Raw genomic sequence first — 14,828 nt, 5'->3', positions numbered from 1 at the left:
AGGGTGTTAATTAGAGAAAACTCTCAATTATTCAATCTAGGTATTTCACGTTATTAGTCTTGAATAGGGATAATAACATAACTTAGGGATCTCTACGGAACAAATTAAATGAATAAATCGTCCGATTCGAAGTCAGAATAACAAGTGAAGTCTAGGTGGATTTTTCCTTAGGTATTCTCTTAATTCAATCGTTTTCCAAAAGTAATTCCCCAATTCCATTTTTTGTGAATTATTAGTTTAGATAACTAGTTAGTTAAAACAAAACCCCCTTATTCTTAGGCTAGATAATAAAAAGACAGTCATTACTAGTACTTTTAGTTCCTTTGGGTTCGACAATCTGATCTTGCTAAAACTATACTACTGTTTGATAGGTACACTTGCCTACATCATGACAATAGTTAGTTTCAAGAACGATTAATCATAAATATATAAAACTTACCTGTCACGAAAATCGCGATCAAGTTTTTGGCGCCATTGCCGGGGAACTAAGATATTAGGAATGCTCAATTTTTATTACTTTAGCCATTTATTTTTCTTTCAATTTAATTTAATTTAATTTTTATTATTATTTATTAATTTAATTTTTCTTTTACTTTCTCTTGGCAGGTTTTAATAGTTTATGACAAGAAGAAACCCGTCAGGACTACTATTTTTTGACGAAGAAATCGATCGTACAGGTCGCAGAAATCAAAGAGAAATAAGGCGAGGCCTAAGATACACAGAGGAAGAGCAAGAGGACAATATCTCAACTACGACCGAGGAGATGGCTGAAAATCAAGCCAATCAGCAACCTCCTGCGATACCCGCTGAACTAGCAAATTAGAACCCTGCTCCTCGTACTATGTATGATTATGCTAAACCTACTTTAACAGGAACTGAGTCAAGTATAGTTAGGCCTGCTATTGTTGCGAATAATTTTGAACTAAAACCTAACACTATTCAAATGATACAACAATTTGTTTAGTTTGATGATTTGCAGGATGAGGATCCAAACACTCACTTGGCAAATTTCCTGGAATTCTGTGATACATTTAAAATTAATGGCGTTTCTGACAATTCCATTCGTCTTCGGTTATTCCCTTTTTCATTGAGGAATAAAGCTAAACAGTGGTTGAACTCGTTACCACGAGGGTAAATTACTACTTGGGAACAAATGACTGAAAATTTTTTGTTAAAATATTTTGCGCCGGCTAAAATAGACAAATTACATAATGATATCTCTTCTTTTGTGCAGATGGATTTAGAGACACTCTATGATGCATGGGAGAGATACAAGGATCTCTTGAGACGATGCCCTCACCATGGGTTACCACTCTGGCTACAGGTTCAAACTTTTCATAATGGCCTGAATCCTTCGACTCGACAAATGGTTGATGTAGCTGCTGGCGGAACCATCAATAATAAAACACCTGAAGATGCTTATGAGTTTATAGAGGAGATGTCACTGAATAACTATCAGTGGCAAGTCATAAGGACAAAGCCAACTAAAACAGCCGGTGTTTATAACGTCGATTCGGTCACCATCCTCTCTAATCAGGTAAAACTCTTGAATAAGAAAATTGATGGTTTTCTTAGTTCTTCACAGGTTCACCAAGTAATGCAGTGCGAAGCAAGTGGAGGTGGATCAAGCAGTTCAGAATTCCAACCTTAAAGCTACAACATGGACAACGAGTCATTAAATTACATGGGTAACAATTGTCGATCTCAAAATAATCCTTATAGCAATACTTACAATGCAGGTTGGAGAAACCACCCAAAATTTTCATGGGGAGGCCAAGGAAATCAGAGACCACCTCCAGGCTACCAACAACCACCCTACCAACAGGAAAAGAAGTCGAACCTTGAAGAGATGCTCTAAAAGTTTATATCGGTGCCAGAAACTCGTTTTTAGAATACTGAGACAGTACTTAAAAATTAACAAGTGTCGATCCAAGGGCTCGAAACTCAGATAGGCCAGCTGTCCAAACTAATTTCGGAAAGACCACTAGGAAATTTACCTAGTAACATGTAAAACTAGTTACACTAAGGAGTGGGAAAGTGTTAGCGGAATCTAAAAAGAAGCTAACACAAGAAGCCGTGATGAGCGAAAGGGGGAAAGAGAAACCCGAAAATAGTGACAAACCAATGCCGAAGGAATATAAACCACCAGTTCCATACCCAGCAAAATTGAAAAAATACCACATTGATGCACAATTCGGTAAGTTTCTTGAACTTTTTAAGTAATTACATATCAACTTACCTTTTTTTAAGGCCATCTTGCAGATGCCTATATACGCAAAATTTTTGAAGGAGCTTCTAACAAATAAAAAGAAGTTTGAGGACTTATCTACAATAGAACTCAATGAGGAGTGCTCAGCCATACACCAAAACAAACTGCCAACCAAACTAAAAGATCCAGGAAGTTTTAGTATCCCTTGTTTAATTGGTAGTCTGAATGTTGAGAAAGCACTAGCTGATTTAAGTGCTAGTATTAACTTGATGCCATATAAAATGTTCAAACAACATGGTCTTGGGGAACCTAAACCCATTACGATGAGTATTTAATTAGCTGACAGATCTGTTAAATATCCTAGGGGTATTGTAGAAGACGTACTTGTGAAAATAGATAAATTCATATTTCCTGTTAACTTTGTTGTGCTTGACATGGACGAAGATGTGGAAGTGCCCTTAATTTTAGGCACCCATTTTTAGCCACTGTTAGGGTTGTAATAGATGTGGGTGACGGTAAATTGGTACTTAGAGTAGGTGATGAGGAGATTATCTTTAAAATTTATGATGCTATGAGGTTTTCTAGGGAACAGGATGATTCATGTTATTTTATTGACTCTATTGATCATACTACTCAAGACTCTTTTAAGGAAATTATACAGAAGGACACGACAGAACTGTATCTAGCTCAAGAAGAGATACAAATGTTGAACCTAATGAGCATTCTTCAAGACAAGTATAATTTGAGGGCATTAAGTAAACGATGAACTTAAGAAAAAACCCTATATTGAAGAGCCTCCCAAACTGGAACTTAAACAATTACCAAACTACTTGGAATACGCATTCCTTGGAAATAATTCTACATTACCAGTTATTATTGCTTCTAACTTGCAACCCAAGGAGAAAGAGGAATTAATCCAAGTATTAAAAGAACATAAAAAGGCCATAGCTTGGAAAATTTCTGACATTACTGAACCCCAACATGAAGGAAGTTGTTAAAGCCGAGGTAATAAACTTCTAGATGCTGGAATTATTTATTGATTGCGTGATTTCATGATAGGTTTTAAATATTTATAATTAATAATTCTTGAAACTAACTATTATCGCGATGTAGGCAAGTGTACCTATCGAACAGTAGTATAGTTTTGCAAGACCAGATTGTCGAACCCAAAGGAACTAAAAGTACTAGTAATGATTGTCTTTTTATTATCTAGCCTAAGAATAATGGGGTTTTGTTTTAACTAACTAATTATCTAAACTAAGAACTCACAGAGAATAGAATTGGGGAATTGCTTTTGGGAAAATCGATTGAATTAAGACAATACCTAAGGAAAAATCCCCCTAGACTGTACTTGTTATTTTGGCTTCGAAGAGGATTATTTATTCATTTAACTTGTTCCGTAGAGATCCTTAAGTTATGTTATCATCCCTATTCAAGACTAATAACATCTAATCCCTAAATTGAATAACCAAGACTTTTCAAAAGTGGCCTTTTCCAAATTGGACTCAACTTGGGCTCGGCAAGGACACGCCCGTGTGACACGTCCGTGTGCGATTACTTCAGGCCGTGTTCGAGCCTGTTAGAATGGCACGGGTGTGTGTTATACACGTGTGAGTCATGCTTCGATTCTGCCAGATTGACACGGCAGTGTGGGCTACCCGTATGAGGAAGTCCAGGCCGTGTTGAGTTCATACTTTGGCCCATTTTCTCTGTTTTTGGCCTGTTTCTCGTTCCTTTCACTCTCCTATGCTCTCCTAAGTATAAAACATGAAATTAAATCATTAGGAGCATCAAATTCACTAATTCTAAGGAAAAATCATCCATAAAATGCGTTAAGCATGGGGTAAAAATATGTATAAATTACGGTTTATCATTTATCCTATTTCTAATAGTTCTTGGGTAAGTCCAGTGCAGGTTGTCCTTAAGAAAGGAGGCATGACGGTTGTGACCAATGAGAAGAATGAATTAATCCCAACTAGGATAGTCACAGGATGGAGAGTTTGCATTGACTGCAGGAAACTGAATGATGCCACAAGAAAAGATCACTTCCCTTTGCCATTCATAGTCCAAATGTTGGAAAGATTATCCGGGCACATGTACTACTGCTTTTTAGACGGACTCCCTAGCTACTCCCAAATCCCAATAGCTCTTGAAGATTAAGAAAAGACGACATTCACATGCCCATATGGTATATTCTCTTTCGTAGAATGCCTTTTCGATTATGTAACGCTATTGCCATTTTTCAGCGCTGTATAATGGCCATCTTTGACGAACTCGTGGAAGATATCATGGAAGTATTTATGGATGATTTCTTGGTATTCGGTAACTCTTTCCATCTCTGCCTTACAAATTTAAAATGAGTTTTAATAAGATGTGAGGAAACGAACCTTGTGCTCAACTGGGAGAAATGTCACTACATGGTTCAAGAAGGTATTGTATTAGGGCATAAAATTTCTAGTAAAGGGATTAAAGTGGACAATTCTAAAATAGAAACAATCAAAAAATTACCCCTCGTAGTTTAGTTAAGGCTATTAGGAGCTTTTTAGGACATGTTGGTTTTTATAGAAGATTTATTAAAGATTTTTCTAAAATAGCTAAGCCTTTGACCAAATTGCTAGAAAAAGATATTCCTTTTAATTTCAATCAGGAGTGTTTAGAAGCATTTAATACTTTAAAGGATAAACTAATTAATGCTCCAATCATAATTGCACTTGATTGGAACTTACCATTTGAATTAATGTGTGATGCGAGTGATTTTGCAGTAGGTGCAGTATTGGGACAGTGAAGAGACAAGCATTTTCAACCTATCTATTATGCTAGCAAAACTTTGACAACTGCACAAGAGAATTATACTACTACGGAAAAAGAATTGCTAGCTGTGGTTTTTGCATTTGATAAATTTCGATCATATCTCATATTGTCTAAAGTTGTTGTTTACACTGACCATTCTACCCTTCGCTACCTTTTAAGTAAAACTGATGCAAAACCTCAACTTATTTGATGGATTCTCCTATTGCAGGAATTTGACTTGGAAATTCATGATAAGAAAGGAGCTGAAAATCTCGCGGCTGATCATCTGTCCAGGCTTGAGAACTCCAATACCAAAGAACTAGATGAAGTTGAAATAAATGTTTCGTTTCCTGAAGAACAATTTTTCGCTATATTTGACTCCGAGGTACCTTGGTTTGCAGACATCGTGAATTTTTTTAGCCACTAACATTATCCCAAAAGGGTTAACACACCAGCAAAAGAAGCGATTCTTTAATGATATGAAAAACTACTTTTAGGACGACCCCTTCCTTTTTCACAGATGTACAGATCAAGTCATTAGAAGATGCGTTACAAGATCAAAAACATCAAAAATATTGGAACATTGCCACTCAGGGTCAACTGCAGGACACAATAGTGGAACTAAGATCGCACACAAAATACTTAAATCAGGTTTTTATTGGCCCTCATTATTCAAAGACGCTAACAGGTACGTTACATCATGTAACAAATTCTAACGGACAGGTAACATATCTAAACGTGATGAAATGCCTCAAAACTATATGCTTTCATGTGAAATATTTGACGTTTGGAGTATCGATTTCATGGGCCCATTCCCTAGTTCATTTGGGAATAAATAAATCTTAGTAGTATTTGATTATATGTCCAAATGGGTGGAAGCCCAAGCTCTACCTACTAATGATGCTAGAGTGGTAGTACGTTTCCTTAAGAAACTCTTCTCGAGATTCGGAACACCTAGAGCAATTATCAGTGATAGGAGCACTCATTTTTGTAATACCCAATTTGAAAAAACTCTTAAGAAATACAGAGTTCATCATAGAACAGCCACCCCATACCATCCTCAAACTAATGGACAAGTTGAAGTGGCAAACCGAGAAATCAAACGAATCCTTGAAAAAATAGTAGAATCAAACAGAAAAGATTGGGCAATGAAAGTAGATGCTACTTTTAAGACCCCCATAAGGACATCACCTTACAGACTTGTTTATGGAAAAAGTTTTCATCTACCATTCGAACTAGAGCATAAAGCTTTTTGGGCTATTAAATTTCTAAACCTTGATCCCGAACTTGCAGGAAAAAATAGATTGATACAGCTGAATGAACTTGATGAATGGCAAGCCAATGCATACGAAAACTCACGCCTATACAAGGAAGCAACAAAGCGGCACCATGACACTCGTTTAAAGCAACGAAAACAATTTGAAGTTGGAGATCTTATCCTACTGTACAACTCAAGACTCAAATTGTTTCCTGGGAAACTTAAATCACGATGGTCAGGACCTTTCGTAATTCAATCTGTTCTTTTATATGGAACAATAGAGGTAAGTCACCCATCACACGGTACTTTCAAAGTAAATGGACATCGTCTCAAACTTTATAATGGTGAGAATTTTAAAGATGATGGAGAGGAGCTACGACTCCACAAACTACCCTGAATAAACCAACAAGGTAACAGTCAAGCTTAGACTATAAACAAGCACTTCTCGAGAGGCAACCCGAGTACTAACGGTTTTAAATTATTTAAATTTCAATTTTTAAACATCTAGGTCACTAACAGAGTCTTTGAGCACAGGTTCCCAACTCCACACGGCCGTACGAAAATAGGGTAAAAGTTATCTTTCCCAACACGGGATGTGATAAGTGGCCACGGGCGTGCGACCTGGCCATGGTCAAATATGCTAAATGAACACGGGCGTGCAGCACGCCCGTGTCTAACACCCATGGACAACACTGTCACAATAACATGGGCGTGCGCAGAGCTACACGACCGTAGAAGAAGTGAACCACATCACACATGATCGTGTAACCTAATCATGTAGCCACACGGCCTATACACATGGGCGTGCCCGAGGGCCGTGTTACGACATCACTTCGCAACAAACACGGGCCGGACAAGATGCACACGGGGGTGTGAACTGGCCGTGCCACGTGAAAAATTAGATTATCTATCTTATTTTATTTTTCTTTTATTAATTTTTGAAGATCCTTTTGTTTTTAAACACGGCTTATATTTATGATTACTATCAAATTAGTCCCCCAATTCTCCTTTTATCCTTCAAAATCATGTTTGTCCTCCAGATTTATTTCCAACAACTCGCTCTCGCTAATCCAGGAATTTCATCCATTTTTAACTCAGGAAGTTTCACCTTTCTCCCTATCTTATAAACTTACACTTGCATTTGTCAAAATATCTATCTTTGTACATTGAGGACAATATACGTCTTAAGTGTGGGGGGTATTCATTTTATTATCAGAAAAATCCCTGAATGACTGCCTTGTTCTCTTGAAAAGCTCTCATATCATAGGATAAATTTTAATTGATTTATGATTTTGATTGATATATCTTGAATTAAAACATAGGCATTTATGCATTGATTGTTTAAACTTTAAGACATTAGGGAATCAAGCATGATGAGTTGATTTTTAAGAATTTAAATTTTAGGTTGTTTCCCCAAAGTTTAAGTATTACTTTGAGTTGGAATTCACAAGTTTTAAACATCAAAAAGCCATAATTCTTGTGAGATTTTGAGCCTTTTGAGCATCTATTAATTCTTTCATGCTCAGTTTTATTATTGTTTTGAGTGCGTCAATATTGAACTGTTATTCTAGAACTTGCTTGATTATGCATATCAAGACAACACCATTTTATTTGATATGTCAAAATGATTAAGGCACTTAGGATTAACTCACTCATGCCATGAAAAGCCTACCTCCATGATTAACCCCTAGTGAACCCCCTTGAGCCTAATAAGCCATTTCGTGTATTACCCTTAATATTAACCCTTAACCCATTATTGTTGAAATCCCCTAAATTAAATTTAATCCCTATTTTTGTCGAGATTTGAATTGAAATAGTTTCTTAGCTATGTCTTGTTCTTAATAGTTAGTCTATGTTTTTTAACTTGTTCTAAAAAAAATTGTGTATACACATTAGTAGTAATCTTTTATTTTTGAGCTTAAGTATTTAAATTCCATATTCTGAGAAGAAGCTCTGTTGTACGCAAGTGATGATTAAATCTTTTTCTAGTTAAGTAATTTTTCAATTCAATCTTGATTCTAACCTTTTCTTTCAGCTTGAGACCACACCCCCTAACCAAAGCCACGTTACAACCCTCTAAATACCTTTTGATTGATGTATCACATCAATTTATAGTGGTGGAGATGTGATTTTCATGCAAGCCTATGGTAATGACTTTTCATTATTGACTATTGAGTGCTTCATTTATTGTCCTTAAACACCTCAAGTGATTTGAGTTAATCTTTAGTGAGAACGTGAAACTCTGTGACATTTTGAATCAAAGGTAATTACATAGACAAGGGGAGACACCTATATTTTCATGATAAAGTGCTCAACTTGGAATGATTGAAACTTTGATGTTCTTTCAGTTGCATTTTCAATGTATGATTACATATGGATTATTTTGAGATATTATCGATAGAAATTATAAGTTGAGAAGAATTTATTTTGATTATGAGTTGAGAATTTTGCTTGAGGACAATCAAATGCTTAAGTGTGGGGGCATTTGATAAACCGTAATTTATACATATTTTTACCACATCTTAATGCATTTTATGGATGATTTTCCCTTAGGATTGGTGAATTTGATGCTCCTAATGCCTTAATTTCATGTTATAGACTTAGGAGAGCATAGGAGAGCGAAAGGAACGAGAAATGGGCCAAAAACGGAGGAAATGGGCCAAAGTACGAAATTAACACGGCCTAGACTTCCTCACACGGGCAGACCACACGGCTGTGTCAATTTGGCAGAATCGAAGCACGACTCACACGGGTGGACCACACGCCCGTGCCATTCTAACAGGTTCGAGCACGGCCTAAAGTAATCGTACACGGGCGTGTCTCTGCCGAGCCCAAGTTGAGTCCAATTCAGAAAAGGCTAATTTTGAGGGCTTTTAGGCGTTCTAAAGCCTATAAATACACCCTAAAGGAAGAGGAAGGAGGACGTGGAGAGAATGAGGCAAGAAACTACTCAAGGGAAGCTGATTGATCCATCTCAGAAGCTGGATTCACCATCAAGACTGAAGATCTCCCCTCAATTTCCCTCAGGAGTTTTGGGTTTTCTTTATGTTTTGTATTCATTATTCTTCTGAGATGTTTTCCTTTTTAGTTATGAACTAAATCCCATAAATACTTAAGGGGAATGAAACCTAAGATGAATCTTGTTATTATTTTCTAAATTGTATGATAAATATTTAACTTGTTCTTAATTATATGTTCTTAATTCTTGTTTTGATATCCCAGGATACTGATTCAAGATAAGCTCTTATTCAGAGGAGGAATAGACCCTTTCTAAGAGTACATTTTTCATAATTAAGCGGAGTTAATTGCGCACTTAGAGATAAGGTGACAAGATTTTGCCGGATTAGGGTGAAACCTAATAAGAGGATCCATAGATTGAGTTAATGCAACCCTAGGGTGTTAATTAGAGAAAAGTCTCAATTATTCAATCTAGGGATTTGATGTTATTAGTCTTGAATAGGGATAATAACATAACTTAGGGATCTCTACGGAACAAGTTAAATGAATAAATCGTCCGATTCGGAGTCAAAATAACAAGTGAAGTCTAGGTGGATTTTTTCCTTAGGTATTGTCTTAATTCAATTGTTTTCCAAAAGTAATTCCCCAATTCCATTTTCTATGAATTCTTAGTTTAGATAATTAGTTAGTTAAAACAAAAACCCCTTATTCTTAGGCTAGATAATAAAAAGACAGTCATTACTAGTACTTTTAGTTCCTTTGGGTTCGACAATCCGGTCTTACTAAAACTATACTACTACTCAATAGGTACTACATTGTGATAATAGTTAGTTTCAAGAATGATTAATCATAAATATATAAAACTTACCTGTCACGAAAATCGCGATCACAAGACCGGATTGTTGAACCCAAAAGAACTAAAAGTACTAGTAATGACTGTCTTTTTATTATCTAGCCTAAGAATAATGGGGTTTGTTTTAACTAACTAATTAACTAAACTAAGAATTCACAGAAAATAGAATTGCGGAATTACTTTTGGAAAAACAATTGGATTAAGACAATACCTAAGGAAAAGTCCACCTAGACTTCACTTGTTATTTGACTCAATCGATTTATTTATTCATTTGACTTGATCCATAGAAATCCCTAAGTTATATTATTATCCTCTCGAGACTAACAACGTCTAACCCTAGGTTGAATAATTGAAATCTCCTTCTAGTTAACTCCCTAGGTTGCATTAACTCGATCTATAGATCCCTTATTAGGTTTCACCCTAATCCAAAGAAAATCTTGTCACTCTATCTCTAGGCGCAATCAACTCGCTAATTATGACAAATGTACTCTTAGACAGGTCTATTCCTCCTTTGAATAAGAGCTTAACTTGAGTCAATATCCTGGAATATCAAAACAAGAATTAAGAACACATAATTAAGAACAAGTCAAATATTTATCCTACAATTCAGATAATAATAACAAGATCTGTCTTAGGTTTCATTCCCCTTAGGTATTTAGGGGTTTTAGTTTATAACTAAAAAGGTAAACATCTCAGAAGAATAATGAATACAAAACAAAAAGAAAAACCCAAAACTCCTGAAGGGAAATTGAGGGGAGATATTCAATCTTGATGATGAATCTAGCTTCTAAGATGGATCAATCGGCTTTCCTTGAGTAGTTCCCTGCTTCCTTATCTGTGGCCCCATTTTTCCTCCTCCTCTAGGGTGTATTTATAGGCTTTAGAATGCCTAAGAATCCTCAAAATTGGCCTTTTTCGAACTGGACTAAACTTGGGCTCAGCAGGGACATGCCCGTGTGACACGCCTGTGTGACACGCCCGTGTAACACGCCCGTGTGCGATTACTTCAGGCCGTAGTCAAGCCTGTTAAATAGGCACGGGCGTGTGGTCTACCAGTGTGAGTCGTGCTTTGATTCTGCCAAAATGACACGACCGTGTGGTCTACCCGTGTGAGGATGTCTGGGCCGTGTTGATTTCGTACGTTGGCCCATTTTCTCTATTTTTATCCTGGTTCTCGTTCTTTTCACTCTCTTATGCTCACCTAAGTATAAAACATGAAATTAAGGCATTAGGAGCATCAAATTCACCAATTTTATGGAAAAATCATCCATAAACTATGCTAAGCATGGGATAGAAATATGTATGAATTACAGTTTATCATCACCCAATGTCATGGCATGAATATCCAAATCTATTCCTAATGTTCAACCGGAAGTCTTCATTATATAAATTCTCATTCACAACGCAAATCAACAATTCATACCATACTAATAGTACAATACATGAAAATATTGAATTAGCATTATTTAAGTACAACTTACCTCGGTATTACAAAAGTAGGCGACTAGGTCGAGTTATTCAACTAGCTTGGTCATCCCCCGGTCTAAATACGGATTGCGTCTTTCTTGATCTAAAATGAAAATTTTCACTAATTTAATCACCATAATAATTAATACACTCCAAAATTGATGCTTTGGCAAAAAGACCATTTTGCCCTTAGACTTTCACAAAATGACCATTTTACCCCTAGGCTTGAAAATTGATTTTTTTCAAATTTCTTCATGTCTTAAGCTAGCCGAACCCTTTTTACTCTTATAGCAACCCAAAATTTTCATTATTTCACCACATTACTATCTATTTTACAATTACTACAAACTAGTCCTTTTTATGTGTTTTTTCATAAACACCACTTCACAAAAGTTGTTTATTAAACAACTAAGATTCATTTTCTTCCATAAAATTTTAGCAAATATCAGAGATGCTCTCATGGAGAATCTCTAAGCTTTCTATCATTTTGCAAGGTAGTCCCCTCAATAGATAGCTCATGCTACAAGGGTTCTAAAAGTACCAAAATCATCAAAAATAACCATCTAAATCACTTACTTGAGAGAGGAATAAGTGGCTAAAAGTTTTCAAGCTTCCAAAACCCTTAGAATTGCTGAAAATTTTTATGGTGAAGAAAGTGAAAAGATGATATCCTTTTTTCTTTATTTTACTTTTATTTCTTGTCAAAATTTAGTCACCAACTCACCTAACCATTTGACCACTTGATTTTTCTTGTCCCTATGGCCGACATCATCAATAAAAAGGCCTATTTGCACTTTAAATACTCCTAATTTTGGTTCTCTAACTATTTGGTATATCTATCTAGTAAAATAAGACTTTTGTCCTTTATGCGATTTAGTCCTTTTTCACAATAAAGCATGCAATTGCTAAAATTCACTCCCCAAATTTTTCATGCACTCATATAATCATACTGTGACACCAAAATAATAATAAAAATAATTTATTGACCTCATATTTGTGGTCTCGAAACTACTATTCTAACTAAGCCCAAAATCGGGCTGTTACACCAGGTTTGAACCGAAAGTTATTTCCATTCAAAGGTCAAACAAAGCAAGAGGGTGTTGAGTTTCAAGGAGATTGCAAGCAATCACGCATGGTGTGCACTTTTCAAATCTCATTTTCATCAGAAACTCTTTCAATTTCATCCATGATTGGTGAATATGGAGGAGTCTCAATCAAATTACCAACTAAATGATGAGAATTAATATCACGATGCCAAATATGCATAAATAAATTAGGCAGTAGAACCAGCCAAATATATGTACAAAAAAAAGAATACTTATAAACTTGTAATCTAAATCTTACCTTCTGCGGCAATGGCGCCAAAATCTTGATTGTGACTTTCTAGGTCTACAACCCAAGTGCAGGTTATATTTAAGTAATAAAATCTCGGGAGTCTGAGGTCAATCCACAGAGAAGTTGACTAGAACTTAAAAGATTACAAGTATTATGATAGAATAGAAATTTAACACTTGATTTTGGAATAAGCATTGATAATGAAAGTAGTAGCTAGAAACAATAGAAATAAAAAGTCAACATAAGTAACTAACTAAAAATAATAAAAAGCAAATACCTGGAAAAAATATATTGAGGTTAAAGGATCAACTCTGGTGTGATATTAAGTTTAAATTTTAATACTCAATGTTATTACTCAATTAGAATCCACACATAAATAGAGGTCTCAATTGGATGATCTAGCAATGTAGGTCCACTAATTAAGCATACGAATCCATGAGCAAAGGTATGTTCATCAATGGAGTGTCCAAAATGATTATCCAATAGGTCAGAGTTTAGCAAATGAATCCATAAGCAAAGGATGGTGCAATATAATAGTTCAACTGTTTAAGTTCAGTCCTACCATATGGTATTATAATCACCTGATAACTTCAAGACTTATATAAAGATTTCAAATATTTATTATGTCAATTTTTATGTCTACAAAAAATCATGGTTAATTTATCCAAGCATTCACTGTGCCATATATTGTTTATAACAAATAAAATATCTTACTTTACAAGTATGATTATAACAAGTGATTGATAATTAGTTTTAGCTCAAATGATGAGTATGGAACTTACCTTAATATTTCGCAAGGGTTTCGTCCTTTTACCTCAGCATTGAAAACTTAAAACTTAGATGAAATAAACATATTAAAAATAAGAAACTTGAAATTTTACACTAATAATGAAACAAACAAAAACTTAACAAGTAAATGATCTTGAACTCAACTTTAAGATGCCTCTTATGCTGAAACCAAAGGCTACTTATAGATATTTGTGAAAAGGAAAATGACAATATGAAGACTTGCTAATAATAAATTTCTAGGCCTACTTCTTTGTCATATTTTGAGTCATTTTTCACATGTTAAAAGATGACTCCTTTTGTCCAAGTTAACATCTCTCAATGGGAATAGTCTAAGATATTTGATTGATGGTCTTCATCTTGTCTATATGTTGTAAAAAATTCAACTCCAAAATCCAATTGTGTTAGAAGATTTGAGCTAATCATGAAAACGTGTCAAAACTGTCTATCAATGTGAAACTTGTAACTTTATCTTTACTTTTGGATTTCTTCCTGATGTATTTTGGTTTTGGTGTTCCAATATTTGAATAGATCTTCAAATCACCTTTCCAAAGATATAAGGTACACCCAAAATGGAATCCTAATGTAATAGCTTATTTTTCAGTAGTGTTAGAAACAATGGTTTCATGGCCACAGATTCGACAAGTGAGCCCGTAAATATTATTATTTAATATTTACGAGTCAATTATTGTATTAAAATAAATTTTGAATAGGCAAATTATGTTATTTGAATGAATAATTAAGTTCAAATGGTAAGACCTTAAAGTCAAGTGGTTTTAGAAAATAAGGTATCAGGACCTCGTTTCTATAAACCGAGCCGTAAATATTTCATTAAATATTCATGGAGTGTTATTAAGGTTGTATTAAAGTTTCGTTAAGAAATTTTGATGTTTAAGTGATTAATTAATTGGAAAGGACTAAATTGTAAAGATGCAAAATTTTGACGGCTATAGCATTATTTGTATCTAATTGATATAAAAGCATGAAATAAGGGCCTAAAGTAGTAATTCAACCAATTTAAAGGATAGTGGATGCATTTGGTGAAATTTGGTTGAATTTTTAAGGGTAAAATGGTTATTAGTCAATTAAACTTAAAATTAAATAAACTAAGATCTTTAAACATTTCATCATCTTTTAGATTTCTTCTTCACCGAATGTTAATAGAGAAAGAA

The 14,828-nt window shown here is 34.9% G+C and overlaps 1 non-coding gene across 1 annotated transcript; it reads right to left on the bottom strand.

The window, feature by feature from the left end:
- Positions 1–1,202: 1,202 nt before the first annotated feature.
- Positions 1,203–1,308, bottom strand: LOC128282404 (small nucleolar RNA R71). The gene has a single exon (XR_008272674.1). It is a non-coding gene; the product is annotated as a small nucleolar RNA R71 (small nucleolar RNA).
- Between the last annotated feature and the right edge of the window lie 13,520 nt (positions 1,309–14,828).

This window comes from Gossypium arboreum, chromosome 1 (assembly GCF_025698485.1).
Source record: "Gossypium arboreum isolate Shixiya-1 chromosome 1, ASM2569848v2, whole genome shotgun sequence".
In the NCBI taxonomy this organism is placed as follows: domain Eukaryota; kingdom Viridiplantae; phylum Streptophyta; class Magnoliopsida; order Malvales; family Malvaceae; genus Gossypium; species Gossypium arboreum.
Note: the sequence above shows the minus strand (reverse complement) of the source record. Positions and strands in the feature narration are given on the sequence as shown.